Source organism: Manis javanica, chromosome 1 (assembly GCF_040802235.1).
Source record: "Manis javanica isolate MJ-LG chromosome 1, MJ_LKY, whole genome shotgun sequence".
Lineage (NCBI taxonomy): Eukaryota > Metazoa > Chordata > Mammalia > Pholidota > Manidae > Manis > Manis javanica.
Genome location: NC_133156.1, coordinates 8,900,531 through 8,917,066, shown reverse-complemented (window position 1 = coordinate 8,917,066; position 16,536 = coordinate 8,900,531).

Below are 16,536 nucleotides of genomic sequence, written 5' to 3'. Positions count from 1 at the left end.
ATTATTGCCAAAGATATTACGTATCTGTATTTCAGAGGTCCAATTATACATATTTACTTTACATAATTGCTTTTAAAATAACTTAACAGCTGCGGAGCCAAGATGGCGGCGTGAGTAGAGCAGTGGAAATCTCCTCCCAAAAACACATAGAGCTATGAAAATATAACAAAGAAAAATCTTCCTAAAATAGAGACCACAGGACACAGGACAACATCCAGACCACATCCACACCTGCAAGAACCCAGCGCCTTGTAAAGGGGGTAAGATACAAGCCCCAGCCCGGCGGGACCCGAGCGCCCCTCCCCCCGGCTCCCGGCGGGTGGAGAGAAACCGGAGCGGTTTTTTTTTTTTTTTTTTTTTTTGGCGAGCGCTTTTTGGAAGCCTTAGAGGGATGGGCCCCCGTTGCTGGGGAGGCAGGGTGGCGGGACCGGTGAGGAGGTGCCTGGGAACGGCGCTGGAGGACAAAGAATATCTCGCGTTTCTCCCTGCGAGACCTGGGGGCGGGTGCCTGAGACCGGTGCCTGAGGACAAAGAATATCCCCCGTTTTTCCCTGCGGGACTGGTGGGCGGGTGCCTGAAACCGGCACTTGAGGACAGAGGAAATCGCGCGTTTTTCCCCTTTTTTTTTTCTCTTTTCTGTGAGTGCTTTTTGGAAGCCTAAAAGGGACAGGGACCCCGGTGCTAGGGAGGCAGGGCGGCGGGACTGGTGAGCGGGTGCCTGGGACCGGCACCTGAGGACAAAGAATATCCCGCATTTTTCCCTGTGGGACTGGTGGGTGGGTGCCTGAGACCAGCACCTGAGGACGGAAGAAATCGCGCGTTTTTCCCCTTTTTTTTTCTCTCTTTTTGCCGAGTGCTTTTTGGAAGCCTTGAAGGGACAGGGACCCTGGTGCTAGGGAGGCAGGGCGGCGGGACTGGTGAGCGGGTGCGTGGGACCAGTGCCTGAGGACAAAGAATATTGAGCGTTCCTTCCCTGCGGGACCGGTGGGTGGGTGCTTTTTGGAAGCGTTGAAAGGACAGGGACCCTGGTGCTAGGGAGACAGGGCAGCAGGACCAGTGAGCGGGTGCCTGGGACCGGCACCTGAGGACAAAAAAAAAAAAAAAAAAAAAAAAAAATCGCTTGTTTTTTCCTTTTTTTTTCTTTTTTTTTTTCTCTCTTTGTTTCTGTTCCCTCTCTCATTGTTGCTGCTGTTGTCTTGGTTTGGAGAGTGCTTTTTGGAAGTCTTAAAGGGGCAGGACAGGTCACTTAGACCAGAAGCAGGGAATCTGGGGATCTCTGGGCACTCTAACCCCCTGGGCAGCAGGGAGCACAGAGGCCCCTTACGGAGATAAATAGTCTCCTGGCTGCTCCCCTCCAACGGGGCTCCACCATTTTGGAGGAACAGCCCCAGCCAGGCCAAGCCCACAGCAACAGCGGAGATAAACCCCAAAGCAACTGGGCAGGAAGCAGAAGCCCTGTCTGCGCACAGCTGCCCAGCACAAGCCACTAGAGGTCGCTATTCTCCCAGGAAAAGGCTACAAACCAACAAGAAGGGAAGCTCTTCCAGCCGTCACTTGTACCAGCTCTGCAAACTATCTCTATCACCATGAAAAGGCAAAACTACAGGCAGACAAAGATCACAGAGACAACACCTGAGAAGGAGACAGACCTAACTAGTCCTCCTGAAAAAGAATTCAAAATAAAAATCATGAACATGCTGACAGAGATGCAGAAAAAAATGCAAGAGCAATGGGATGAGATGCAGAGAAAAATGCAAGAGCAGTGGGATGAAGTCCGGACGGAGATCACAGATGTCAGGAAAGAGATCACAGAAGTGAAACAATCCCTGGAAGGATTTATAAGCAGAATGGATAAGATGCAAGAGGCCATTGAAGGAATAGAAGCCAGAGAACAGGAACGTATAGAAGCTGACATAGAGAGAGATAAAAGGATCTCCAGGAATGAAACAACACTAAGAGAAATATGTGACCAATACAAAAGGAAAAACATTCGTATTATAGGGATACCAGAAGAGGAAGAAAGAGGAAAAGGGATAGAAAGTGTCTTTGAAGAAATAATTGCTGAAAACTTCCCCAAACTGGGGGAGGAAATAATCGAACAGACCATGGAATTATACAGAACCCCCAACAGAAAGGATCCAAGGAGGACAACACCAAGACACATAATAATTAAAATGGCAAGGATCAAGGACAAGGAAAGAGTTTTAAAGGCAGCTAGAGAGAAAAAGGTCACCTATAAAGGAAATCCAATCAGGCTAACATCAGACTTCTCAACAGAAACCCTACAGGCCAGAAGAGAATGGCATGATATACTTAATGCAATGAAACAGAAGGGCCTTGAACCAAGGATACTGTATCCAGCACGACTATCATTTAAATATGATGGTGGGATCAAACAATTCCCAGACAAGCAAAAGCTGAGGGAATTTGCTTCCCACAAACCACCTCTACAGGGCATCCTACAGGGACTGCTCTAGATGGGAGCACCCCTAAAAAGAGCACAGAACAAAACACACAACATATGAAGAATGGAGGAGGAGGAATAAGAAGGGAGAGAAGAAAAGACTCTCCAGACAGTGTATATAACAGCTCAATAAGCGAGCTAAGTTAGGCAGTAAGATACTAAAGAAGCTAACCTTGAACCTTTGGTAACCACGAATCTAAAGCCTGCAATGGCAATAAGTACATATCTTTCAATAGTCACCCGAAATGTAAATGGACTTAATGCACCAATCAAAAGACATAGAGTAATAGAATGGATAAAAAAGCAAGACCCATCTATATGCTGCTTACAAGAAACTCACCTTAAACCCAAAGATAAGCATAGACTAAAAGTCAAGGGATGGAAAAACATATTTCAGGCAAACAACAGTGAGAAGAAAGCAGGGGTTGCAGTACTAATATCAGACAAAATAGACTTCAAAACAAAGAAAGTAACAAGAGATAAAGAAGGCCACTACATAATGATAAAGGGCTTAGTCCAACAAGAGGATATAACCATTCTAAATATATATGCACCCAATACAGGAGCACCAGCATATGTGAAGCAAATACTAACAGAACTAAAGAGGGAAATAGACTGCAATGCATTCATTGTAGGAGACTTCAACACACCACTCACCCCAAAGGATAGATCCACTGGGCAGAAAATAAGTAAAGACACACAGGCACTGAACAACACACTAGAACAGATGGACCTAATAGACATCTATAGAACTTTACATCCAAAAGCAACAGGATATACATTCTTCTCAAGTGCACATGGAACATTCTCCAGAATAGACCACATACTAGCTCACAAAAAGAGCCTCAGTAAATTCCACAATATTGAAATTCTACCAACCAATTTTTCAGACCACAAAGGTATGAAAGTAGAAATAAATTCTACAAAGAAAACAAAAAGGCTCACAAACACATGGAGGCTTAACAACATGCTACTAAATAATCAATGGATCAATGAACAAATCAAAATAGAGATCAAGGAATATATAGAAACAAATGACAACAACAACACTAAGCCCCAACTTCTGTGGGATGCAGCGAAAGCAGTCTTAAGAGGAAAGTATATAGCAATCCAGGCACACTTGAAGAAGGAAGAACAATCCCAAATGAATAGTCTAACATCACAACTATTAAAACTGGAAAAAGAAGAACAAATGAGGCCTAAAGTCAGCAGAAGGAGGGACATAATAAAGATCAGAGAAGAAATAAACAAAATTGAGAAGAATAAAACAATAGCAAAAATCAACGAAACCAAGAGCTGGTTCTTTGAGAAAATAAACAAAATAGATAAGCCTCTAGCCCAACTTATTAAGAGAAAAAGAGAGTCAACACAAATCAACATAATCAGAAATGAGAATGGAAAAATCACGACAGACTCCACAGAAATACAAAGAATTATTAAAGACTACTATGAAAACCTATATGCCAACAAGCTGGAAAACCTAGAAGAAATGGACAACTTCCTAGAAAAATACAACCTCCCAAGACTGACCAAGGAAGAAACACAAAAGTTAAACAAACCAATTACAAGCAAAGAAATTGAAACAGTAATCAAAAAACTACCCAAGAACAAAACCCCGGGGCCGGACGGATTTACCTCGGAATTTTATCAGACACACAGAGAAGACATAATACCCATTCTCCTTAAAGTGTTCCACAAAATAGAAGAAGAGGGAATACTCCCAAACTCATTCTATGAAGCCAACATCACCCTAATACCAAAACCAGGAAAAGACCCCACCAAAAAAGAAAATTACAGACCAATATCCCTGATGAATGTAGATGCAAAAATACTCAATAAAATATTAGCAAACAGAATTCAACAGTATATCAAAAGGATCATACACCATGACCAAGTGGGGTTCATCCCAGGGATGCAAGGATGGTACAACATTCGAAAATCCATCAACATCATCCACCACATCAACAAAAAGAAAGACAAAAACCACATGATCATCTCCATAGATGCTGAAAAAGCATTTGACAAAATTCAACATCCATTCATGATAAAAACTCTCAGCAAAATGGGAATAGAGGGCAAGTACCTCAACATAATAAAGGCCATATATGATAAACCCACAGCCAGCATTATACTGAACAGCGAGAAGCTGAAAGCATTTCCACTGAGATCGGGAACCAGACAGGGATGCCCACTCTCCCCACTGTTATTTAACATAGTACTGGAGGTCCTAGCCACGGCAATCAGACAAAACAAAGAAATACAAGGAATCCAGATTGGTAAAGAAGAAGTTAAACTGTCACTATTTGCAGATGATATGATACTGTACATAAAAAACCCTAAAGACTCCACTCCAAAACTACTAGAACTGATATCGGAATACAGCAAAGTTGCAGGATACAAAATCAACACACAGAAATCTGTAGCTTTCCTATACACTAACAACGAATCAATAGAAAGAGAAATCAGGAAAACAATTCCATTCACCATTGCATCAAAAAGAATAAAATACCTAGGAATAAACCTAACCAAGGAAGTGAAAGACTTATACTCTGAAAACTACAAGTCATTCTTAAGAGAAATTAAAGGGGACACTAATAAATGGAAACTCATCCCATGCTCATGGCTAGGAAGAATTAATATCGTCAAAATGGCCATCCTGCCCAAAGCAATATACAAATTTGATGCAATCCCTCTCAAATTACCAGCAACATTCTTCAATGAATTGGAACAAATAATTCAAAAATTCATATGGAAACACCAAAGACCCCGAATAGCCAAAGCAATCCTAAAAAAGAAGAATAAAGTAGGGGGGATCTCACTCCCCAACTTCAAGCTCTACTACAAAGCCATAGTAATCAAGACAATTTGGTACTGGCACAAGAACAGAGCCAAAGACCAGTGGAACAGATTAGAGACCCCAGAAATTAACCCAAACATATATGGTCAATTAATATTTGATAAAGGAGCCATGGACATACAATGGCAAAATGACAGTCTCTTCAACAGATGGTGCTGGCAAAACTGGACAGCTACATGTAGGAGAATGAAACTGGACCATTGTCTAACCCCATATACAAAGGTAAACTCAAAATGGATCAAAGACCTGAATGTAAGTCACGAAACCATTAAACTCTTGGAAAAAAACATAGGCAAAAACCTCTTAGATATAAACATGAGTGATCTCTTCTTGAACATATTTCCCCGGGCAAGGAAAACAACAGCAAAAATGAGCAAGTGGGACTACATTAAGCTGAAAAGCTTCTGTACAGCGAAAGACACCATCAATAGAACAAAAAGGAACCCTACAGTATGGGAGAATATATTTGAAAATGACAGATCTGATAAAGGCTTGACGTCCAGAATATATAAAGAGCTCACACGCCTCAACAAACAAAAAACAAATAACCCAATTAAAAAATGGGCAGAGGAACTGAACAGACAGTTCTCCAAAAAATAAATACAGATGGCCAAGAGACACATGAAAAGATGCTCCACATCGCTAATTATCAGAGAAATGCAAATTAAAACTACAATGAGGTATCACCTCACACCAGTAAGGATAGCTGCCATCCAAAAGACAAACAACAACAAATGTTGGCGAGGCTGTGGAGAAAGGGGAACCCTCCTACACTGCTGGTGGGAATGTAAATTAGTTCAACCATTATGGAAAGCAATATGGAGGTGCATCAAAATGCTCAAAACAGACCTACCATTTGACCCAGGAATTCCACTCCTAGGAATTTACCCTAAGAACGCAGCAATCAAGTTTGAGAAAGACAGATGCACTCCTATGTTTATCGCAGCACTATTTACAATAGCCAAGAATTGGAAGCAACCTAAATGTCCATCTGTAGATGAATGGATAAAGAAGATGTGGTACATATACACAATGGAATACTACTCAGCCATAAGAAGTGGAAAAATCCAACCATTTGCAGCAACATGGATGGAGCTGGAGAGTATTATGCTCAGTGAAATAAGCCAAGCGGAGAAAGAGAAATACCAAATGATTTCACTCATCTGAGGAGTATAGGAACAAAGGAAAAACTGAAGGAACAAAACAGCAGCAGAATTACAGAACCCAAAAATGGACTAACAGGTACCAAAGGGAAAGGAACTGGGGAGGATGGGTGGGCAGGGAGGGATAAGGGGGGGGAAGAAGAAGGGGGGTATTAAGATTAGCATGCATGGGGGGGAGGGAGAAAGGGGAGGGTGGGCTGCACAACACAGAGAGGACAAGTAGTGACTCTACCACATTTTGCTAAGCTGATGGACAGTAACCGTAATGTGGTTGTTAGGGGGGACCTGATATAGGGGAGAGCATAGTAAACATAGTATTCTTCAGGTAAGTGTAGATTAAAAATTTTAAAAAAAAAAAGAAAGAAAGAAAGAAAAGGGGGATTACTCCTTAACAGGATAAAACTATTGGTAAATCAAAGATCAACGCATGCTTTAAATATTCTTAATGTTGATCACTTCAAGGGTGTCAGATGATCAGCTATGGAGGTACTCTTTTCTGATAATATTCCTTTCTCTTAATTAAAAAAAAAAAAAAAAAAGCAGTTACTGTGTGCTGACCTCCAATGAGTTCTGCACAGTGGTATAGAGGGCATGTCAAAGTGTGGGCAAAGGGTCTGTTTGTTTCTACGCAGAAGATCAAGGCCTAGCTTGGATACCCAGAAAATGAACTAAGATACGATATGAGGAGGAGCTTCCGGCATCAGCACTCTCTGGAGGACTCGTGCCGGGGGATGATCATCAAAAAGCCTCCACAGGGATCCGGACGATGCTGCGGTTGTGGCTGCATTCAGCCCACCGTCTCCTGGACTTGCCATAAGAAGGAGGAGGGAGATGTCTAGGCTGGCATGTGCATACAGTGAGACAACGAATTTGACTGGATCTGTACTGTTGGAACTCAACCAGGAGTTGGGAGGGGTGCAAGTTGTAGCACCCCAAAATCTCATGACTATAGACTATCTATGGTTAAAAGAACATATGGGATGTGAACAGATCCCAGAAATGGGCTGCTTTAATTTGTCTGATGGTTCAAGTACAGTTGGACAATATCCATCATATCATAGATAAATTTTCACAAATGCCTAGGGTGCCTAAATGGTTTTCTTGGCTTCACTGGAGATGGCTGGTAATTATAGATTTGCTTTGTTTATGTCACCGTATTCCTATTATGTTAATATGTGTGTGCAAATTAGTTAGTAGTTTAAAACCTATACATACTTAAGGTACTATACAAGAAGATATGTCAAAGAAATAATCAATCCTCCCAAGTTTCCTTCATATGCTACATCTATAGCTTTTCTTCTTCCTTCCTAATTACAAACCTTAAATAGAATTCGTGCCTCATATCGAATTTACCGAGTATCATAATTCCTCCAGGTGGTAAAGATACCTCGAGACAAGTGCTGGGCATAGAAGCCACAGGGCATAAATCTGCAAAGAAGTAAAAAGCTAACCTTTGCAAACAATATGGCTTCTCTCTCACTTACCAACTTTACATTTCCCTGTATGGCCCCGGAAGATGACTGGTTAGCCAGAGACGGGTAAGATTCCTCAAGGGAGGAACAACCTAAGACAGGCACAGTCGCAGGGGGGCCATCAGGTGAGAATTTGGGGATCAACAGAGGTGAGGCTCAGAACCTCACCCCCCCTGCTTTGAGAGAAATCTTCTGCATCCGTGGATGTCTTGCTGCCCTTGTCTAGCCTGGATTAATACTTAGTCCATAGGCACACACCTGATCATCTGATCATCTATATTTGCCTTCTTACAGCACTAAACTATGTTTTCTACCTTTATCTTGCATCTACCTACCACTTCAGCATTTTATTAAAAATAAAAATAATAATAATAATAGGAGAAATGTGGGATCAACATATAAATCAAGTACAAAAATCAAATGAATATTCATATTTGACCTGATGGTTTATAGGTCATATTGCATGATCAAAACCGAAAGTTTCTGTGATGACTGCCCTTGTACTGTTCACCATGTAAGAATTTATTCACTCTGTAAGAATTCGTTCACCATGTAAGAACTTGTTCGTTATGCTTCAGAAGATTGGAGACTGACGAGAATTAGGCTTGAGATGGATTAATGATTGTACATTGAGCATTGACCCCCCTATACTGAATTTTATTGTTGTTAACAACCATTTGATCAATAAATATGAGAGATGCCCTCTCAAAAAAAAAAAATAAATAAAAAATAACTTAACAGAAAAAAGAATATTCAATTACACTGCTTTACAATTATCAATAATTATCATTAGTTGTAGTCTTCATTTCTCATGCAGATTTAAATCATTCTATGAGGTCATTTGCTTCAGGCCTAAAGTTTCCATAAGTATTTCTTATACAGTGATGTGCTGCCAATAAATTCTCTCAGTTTCTGTGTATCTAGAGAAAGCACTGTCAGTTTGTCAAGCACCTCTGAGAATGGGCTTAGCTAATCCCAGATTCTCTGAGAGCACCACAGGAAACATAGCCACCAGGGGTATTATCCCTACATACAAAAGATGGAAAAGCAACCAGAAAGCAAAATAGATAAAGCAGACAGAGGAAGGTAATCTACAAATTAAAATTTGAGAAATGACAAACTTTGGATAAACCAAAATTTGAAAAATGTTCAACTTTGGATAAATTGCTGAATGCCTCTGTAAAAGTATATGTGTGTGTTGATTGCAGTGGAAGTCAGTGGGAGGAGGTGTTCACTGAGGTCATTTATATCCAGTGGGATGCACCTGGGAGAACCAGTGGCATGTGGGTTATGAGACAGTATTGCTGAGTAGTGGTGAGCAAGCATCCTAAGAGCTACCCTAGTAGCTGCAAGATCAGCATTATGATGTCATTATTAAATCACTTTGCACCACTTTTTTCTGGCCAGTAAGAGAGATAACATTTTTTTTTTTTTTGCAGTTAGGTTGTTTTAAGTGAAAGAATGTCAGATGTTTGAACTTAAATCACCTAGATACTAATAGGTCTATAAACACATGAGGTATTATTTTGGGCTTCTGATCTTCATCTACCAGATATTTTTATGAGTATTTAAATGTTCTTCCAAATCAGTAAATCTAAACCATGAGACGTGTATGTTGGAAAGTAAGGAGGGAAAGAGGCACAAGAGGGAGGGTGGTCATGGGTATCTCCGAAGTTGTTGACATAATGAACTGGGTGGATGAATATGACTCTTACAGCAACTGGAACACTGAAGAGAGCAAGGATAATCATGCTGGGAGAGAAAAGATCTGTCCAGAAGCGACTCAGACTGTTATAAGAATTTAATGAGATTATGTATACAAGGGGGCCTAGCAAAGGTAGTATATAATACAAATATTGTTGACGATGTTGATGATTACTACCTAGGAGTCACAGAATTCCAAAATGCACAAATATTTTGGAATGACACCTATTACCTTCACCTGCATACTGAACACTGCCAAAATGTTTCTAGTTGTCTAGAATATGTTTTGGCCCAAAAAATAAATATTAATGTTAATTCTCTTATACTCCCTAGCATCTCAATCTTCAGCTTTTTCTAATTTCACTGGGATAAACATAGCCAAGTAGTTTCTTCCAAAATACCTTCACAGTATATCCAAAGGTTTTCCTACAGACAGATTCCCAGAACACCAGGCAAAAACTAAAAGATGCAATATAAACAAAGGCAACTCTATTTACAAAAATTAAATTTAAGATTAAACAGAGGAAGAATGAGTCAATCTCACTCACCACTGACAGATGCTGTGAGAGGTCATTGTGGTTGTATTTTAATCTCTGTCTTGTTGTTTCTTAAAAAAAAGAAAAACAAAAAAATCCTTAGTGTGCATAAGATTTACCTGGTGGGCTTACAAAAGTAAAGATTCCTAGGACTCACAGAGATTCTGATTCAATGACTAGGTTAAGTCATAGATAGCTGTATTTTTACCATAATCATAAAATAATAATGAAGTGGTGTTGCCCATGGGTCATGCTGAAACTGTCCATAATTTTGGTCATTGGGCATGTTTGTTGTTTCTCTGTTTAGTTTTTGAAGACTACACCTGTTAGTAAGATTAAAAATACCCTTATACCTAATGCCACAGCTGTGTGAGGAAACCCCCTCCCCTTACCTAAACATTTGTGGATTTCAGACTCTTCCTGTTGTTAGTGCTACGGCTAAACACTCAAAAAAATAACTAGAGAATGTTTCTAAATGGACATATCTGATGATCCATTATTTTGAAAACATTTCAGAAGTTATTTACCAGGGGAGATGGACAGATATAAGTTTGACTTTATGGGCTGTGTTCAGGGGAGTGGGTGTCAAAGCCAAGTAATACATCAATACATCACTGCTTAAAATTTCCTGCTGTGTCCACTCAGCTCTGGCCTCCTTATAGAATACTTTTAAGGAGGAAAAAGAAAATGTTGTCACAACTTCCATTTCCCCATGTCTTATGTCTTATTGGTGAAGAGATATAAAGGTTGCAGGTATCAGAATTACAAGATAGGGACTGTGTGAGGAGAAACACATTAGCTCTGGGAAAGTACAAGTCTAAGACACGCCCGAACAGGCTATGTATCTGAGCTGTGATGCGGGAACTCTTCAGCCCAGCAGAAATGAAAATGGGTGATAACTTTTGAAAAATGTAAAGCAATTAAAAATAAGTGTATCATCAATTTATGATCAAATGAACTTTTCAGTCTTTTCATAACTTAACCTGTTTTGTGTTTAAGTTACATGCTTCTTGCCACTTGATTGGTGCCATGGCTTCCTCGGGGCCGTGGTGCACAGATAATGAAAGCAGACTTCTGAGGGGACATGCTCCTGACTGTGCCTCTTATAACGTGAGACTCACCATCTTTTCTTCAGTACAAAAGGTAGAAATTCCTAGAGCTATGAACATTTGTAATCATTTCAAGAATCCTGGGAAAAATAGCTAATGCTCTTTTTCCAGCTTTACTGGAGTAAAATTAACAAAGAAAATTGTAAGACATTTAGAATGTACAAGATGATGATTTGATATACACATACACTTTGTATGCCTGTGTTGCGTAAATATATACACACATTTATTTTAGAGAAAGGTCTTAAGCTCCAAGGGCCTGTTTTGTTAATCATTATTTTATCATTATAATTATTTTAGTACCCTGGTATGTAGTGAATACTCAGTAAATAATTGATGTATCAGTGAAAAAAAAACAGGCACAGATTCTAGTTCTCCCAGAGTTAATTTTCTAGCTGGGGAGACAATAGGGTTTAGATGGAGAAAAAAATCCTTAAAGATAATGAGCAGCAAAATTCATGTTTTGCTAGATGGCGATCACTATTACGACTAATGAAAACAGAAGGTAGAGCTGGGTGAGGGGAATCAGAAGTATCAGGCTGGGGAAGGAGGAGAAAGGCTGCATTTTAATAAAGTGAGTAGCCCAGGTTTCTTAAGGAAAAATAACATTTAAGCAAAGGCTTGAAGAAAGGGAAGGAATTAGCCATGAAACATGAGGGAAAGGGGTCATCAAGGAGGAGGAATGTGTTGGTGCGAAGACTCCAACGTGGATCGCTGGTCACCAGGCGCTTCTGGAACAGTGAGGGGCCTGGAGGGGCTGCAGCAGGTGGACGGAGAACAGCAGGACCGTGGTGGTATCATGTAGGGTCTTGTACGCTTCTTGCGTTCCTCAAACCTCCTAGAACCCTACATTTTTTAGTTTATCACTTCGGCTGCTCTATTAAGAATAGATTGTAAAAGCCAAAGGTTCATGCAGGGTGACCGGTTGTGAGGCTGCTGCTGTATTTCAGGGGAGACGTGATAGGGACTCACACACAGGTGTTAGTAGGGCAGCTGGTAGGAAGCGGTCAGCATCTTTGCTTTTGGCTGTGATGGAGCAGATTTTTTTTTTTTAGATAATTATTTTTTATTGAAGGGTAGTTGACACACTGTATTACATTAGTTTCAGGTGTACAACACAGTGATTCAACATTTATATACATGATAATTCTAGGTACCAGCTATCACCATACCAAGTTGTTACAATATTTTGACTATATTCCTTATGCTATACATTACATCCAGGTTAATTATTTATTTTACTATTGGAAGTGTGTACTTTTTTTTTTTGTGAAGGCATCTCTCCTATTTATTGATCAAATGGTTGTTAACAACAATAAAATTCTGTATAGGGGACTCAATGTTCAATGTATAATCGTTAATCCACCCCAGGCCTAATTTTCGTCAGTCTCCAATCTTCTGAAGCATAACGAACAAGTTCTTACATGGAGAACAAACTCTTACATAGTGAATAAGTTACATGGTGAATAGTACAAGAGCAGTCATCACAGAAACTTTCGGTTTTGATCATGCATTATGCACTATAAACAGTCAGTTCAAATATGAATATTCGTTTGATTTTTATACTTGATTTATATGTGGATACCACATTTCTCTCTTTATTATTATTATTTTTAATAAAATGCTGAAGTGGTAGGTAGATGCAAGAAAAAGGTAGAAAACATAGTTTAGTGTTGTAAGAGAGCAAATGTAGATGATCAGGTGTGTGCCTGTAGACTATGTGTTAATCCAAGCTAGACAAGGGCAATAAAACATCCACGGATGCAGCAGATTTCTCTCAGAACGGAGTGGGGGGGGTGTTCTAAGCCTCACCTCTGTTGATCCCCAATTTCTCACCTGATGGCCCCCCTGCAACTGTGCCTGTCTTAGGCTGTTTCTCCTTTGAGGAATCTTACCCGTCTCTGGCTAACCAGTCATCTTCCGGGGCCATACAGGGAGATGTAAAGATGGTAAGTGAGAGAGAAGCCTTATTGTTTGAAAGGGTTAGTTTTTTACTTCTTTGCATATTTATGCCCTGTGGCTTCTATGCCCAGCATTTGTCTTGAGGTATCTTTATCACTTGGAAGAATTGTGATACATGGTAAATTCGATATGAGGCATGAATTCTATTTAGGGGTTGTAATTAGGAAGGAAGAAGAAAAGCTATAGAAGTTGCAGGCGGAAGAAAACATGGGGAGATTGATTATTTCTTTGACATAACTTCTTGTAGAGTAACTTAAGCATGTATAGGTTTTAAACTACTAATTAAATTGTGCACACACATTAACATAATAGGAATACAGTTACATAACCAAAGCATACCTATAATTACCAGCCATCTCCAGTGAAACCAAGAAAACCAGTTAGGCACCTTAGGCATTTGTGAAAACTTATCTATGATACGGTGGATATTGTCCAACAGAACTTGAACAGTCTGAGAGAAATCAGACAATTTAAAACAACCCATTCCTGGGGACTGTTTACATCTCATATGTTCTTTTAACAGTAGACAGTCTGTAGTTGTAAGATTTTGGAGCACTACAATTTGCACTTCTCCTAATTCTTGGTTGAGTTCCAACAGTATAGATCCAGTCAAATTTGTTGTTTTACTATATGCACAGGCCAGCTTGGATATCTCCTTCTTCATTCCCATGTCAAGTCCAGGAACTGGTGGGATGAGTGCATCTACACCTGTAGCAGCGTGTGGATCTTTGTTGGGGTTTTTTGATGATCATCTTCTGGCATGAGTCTTCCAGAGAGTGCTGATGTTGGAAGTTCTTTTTCATATCGTATCTTAGTTCATTTTCAGGGTAGCCAAATTAGGCTTTGATCTTCTGTATAAGCACAAACAAATCCTTTGCCTACCCTTTTATATGCCCTTTATACCATTGTGTAGCACTCATTGGAGGTCACCACACAGGAACTGCTTTTTTCTTTTTTTTGTTATCATTAATCTACACTTACATGATAAATATTATGTTAACTAGGCTCTCCCCTATACCAGGTCCCCCCTGTAAACCCCTTTACAGTCACTGTCCATCAGCATAGCAAAATGTTATAGAGTCACTACTTGTCCTCTCTGTGTTGTACAGCCCTCTGCTTTGTCCCACCCCGCCATGCATGCTAATCTCAATACCCCCCTTCTACTCCCCCCCCTTATCCCTCCCTACCCACCCATCTTCCCCAGTCCCTTTCCCTTTGGTACCTGTTAGTCCATTCTTGAGTTCTGTGATTCTGCTGCTGTTTTGTTCCTTCAGTTTTTCCTTTGTTCTTATACTCCACAGATGAGTGAAATCATTTGGTATTTCTTTTTCACCGCTTGGCATATTTCCATGTTGTTGCAAATGGTAGGATTTGCCCTTTTCTCATGGCTGAGTAGTATTCCATTGTGTATATGTACCACATCTTCTTTATCCATTCATCTATCAATGGACATTTAGGTTGCTTCCAATTCTTGGCTATTGTAAATAGTGCTGCAATAAACATAGGGGTGCATCTGTCTTTCTCAAACTTGATCGCTGCATTCTTAGGGTAAATTCCTAGGAGTGGAATTCCTGGGTCAAATATTAAGTCTGTTTTGAGCATTTTGATGTACCTCCACACTGCTTTCCGCAACGGTTGAACTAATTTACATTCCCACCAGCAGTGTAGGAGGGTTCCCCTTTCTCCACAGCCTCGCCAACATTTGTTGTTGTTTGTCTTTTGGATGGCAGCCATCCTTACTGGTGTGAGGTGATACCTCATTGTAGTTTTAATTTGCATTTCTCTGATAATTAGCGATGTGGAGTATCTATTCATGTGTCTGTTGGCCATCTGTATTTCTTTTTTAGAGAACTGTCTTTTCAGGTCCTCTGCCTATTTTTTAATGGGGTTATTCATATTTTGTTTGCTGAGGCATGTGAGCTCTTTATATATTCTGGACATCAAGCCTTTATCGGATCTCTCATTTTCAAATATATTCTCCCATACTGTAGGGTTCCTGATGTTCTATTGATGGTGTCTTTTGCTGTACAGAAGCTTTTCAGCTTAATGTAGTCCCACTTGCTCATTTTTGCTGTTGTTTTCCTTGCCCGGGGAGATATGTTCAAGAAGAGATCACTCATGTTTATGTCTAAGAGGTTTTTGCCTATGTTTTTCTCCAAGAGTTTAATGGTTTCATGACTTACATTCAGGTCTTTGATCCATTTTGAGTTTACTTTTGTATATGGGGTTAGGCAATGGTCCAGTTTCATTCTCCTACATGTAGCTGTCCAGTTTTGCCAGCACCATCTGTTGAAGAGAGTGTCATTTCGCCATTGTATGTCCATGGCTCCTTTATCAAATATTAATTGACCATATATGTCTGGGTTAATGTCTGGATTCTCTAGTCTGTTCCATTGGTCTGTGGCTCTGTTCTTGTGCCAGTACCAAATTGTCTTGATTACAATGGCTTTATAGTAGAGCTTGAATTTGGGGTGTGAGATCCCCCCTACTTTATTCTTCTTTCTCAGGATTGCTTTGGCTATTCAGGGTCTTTGGTGTTTCCATATGAATTTTTGAATTATTTGTTCCAGTTCATTGAAGAATGTTGCTGGTAGTTTCATAGGGATTGCATCAAATCTGTATATTGCTTTGGGCAGGATGGCCATTTTGACGATATTAATTCTTCCTAGCTATGAGCATGGGATGAGTTTCCATCTGTTAGTGTCCCCTTTAATTTCTCTTAAGAGTGACTTGTAGTTTTCAGAGTATAAGTCTTTCACTTCTTTGGTTAGGTTTATTCCTAGGTATTTTATTTTTTTGATGCAATTGTGAATGGAGTTGATTTCCTTATTTCTCTTTCTGTTGGCTCATTGTTAGTGTATAGGAAAGCCACAGATTTCTGTGTGTTGATTTTGTATCCTGCAACTTTGCTGTATTCTGATATCAGTTCTAGTAGTTTTGGGGTGGAGTCTTTAGGGTTTTTTATGTATAGTATCCTGTCATCTGCAAATGGTGACAGTTTAACTTCTTCTTTACCAATTTGGATTCCTTGTATTTGTTTGTTTTGTCTAATTGCCATGACTAGGACCACCAGTACTATGTGAAGTAACAGTGGGGAGAGTGGGCATCCCTGTCTTGTTCCCGATCTCAGAGGAAAAGCTTTCAGCTTCTCACTGTTCAATATAATGTTGGCTGTGGGTTTATCACAGATGGCCTTTATTATGTTGAGGTACTTGCCCTCTATTCCCATTTTGCTGAGAGTTTTTATCATGAATGGATGTTGAACTTTG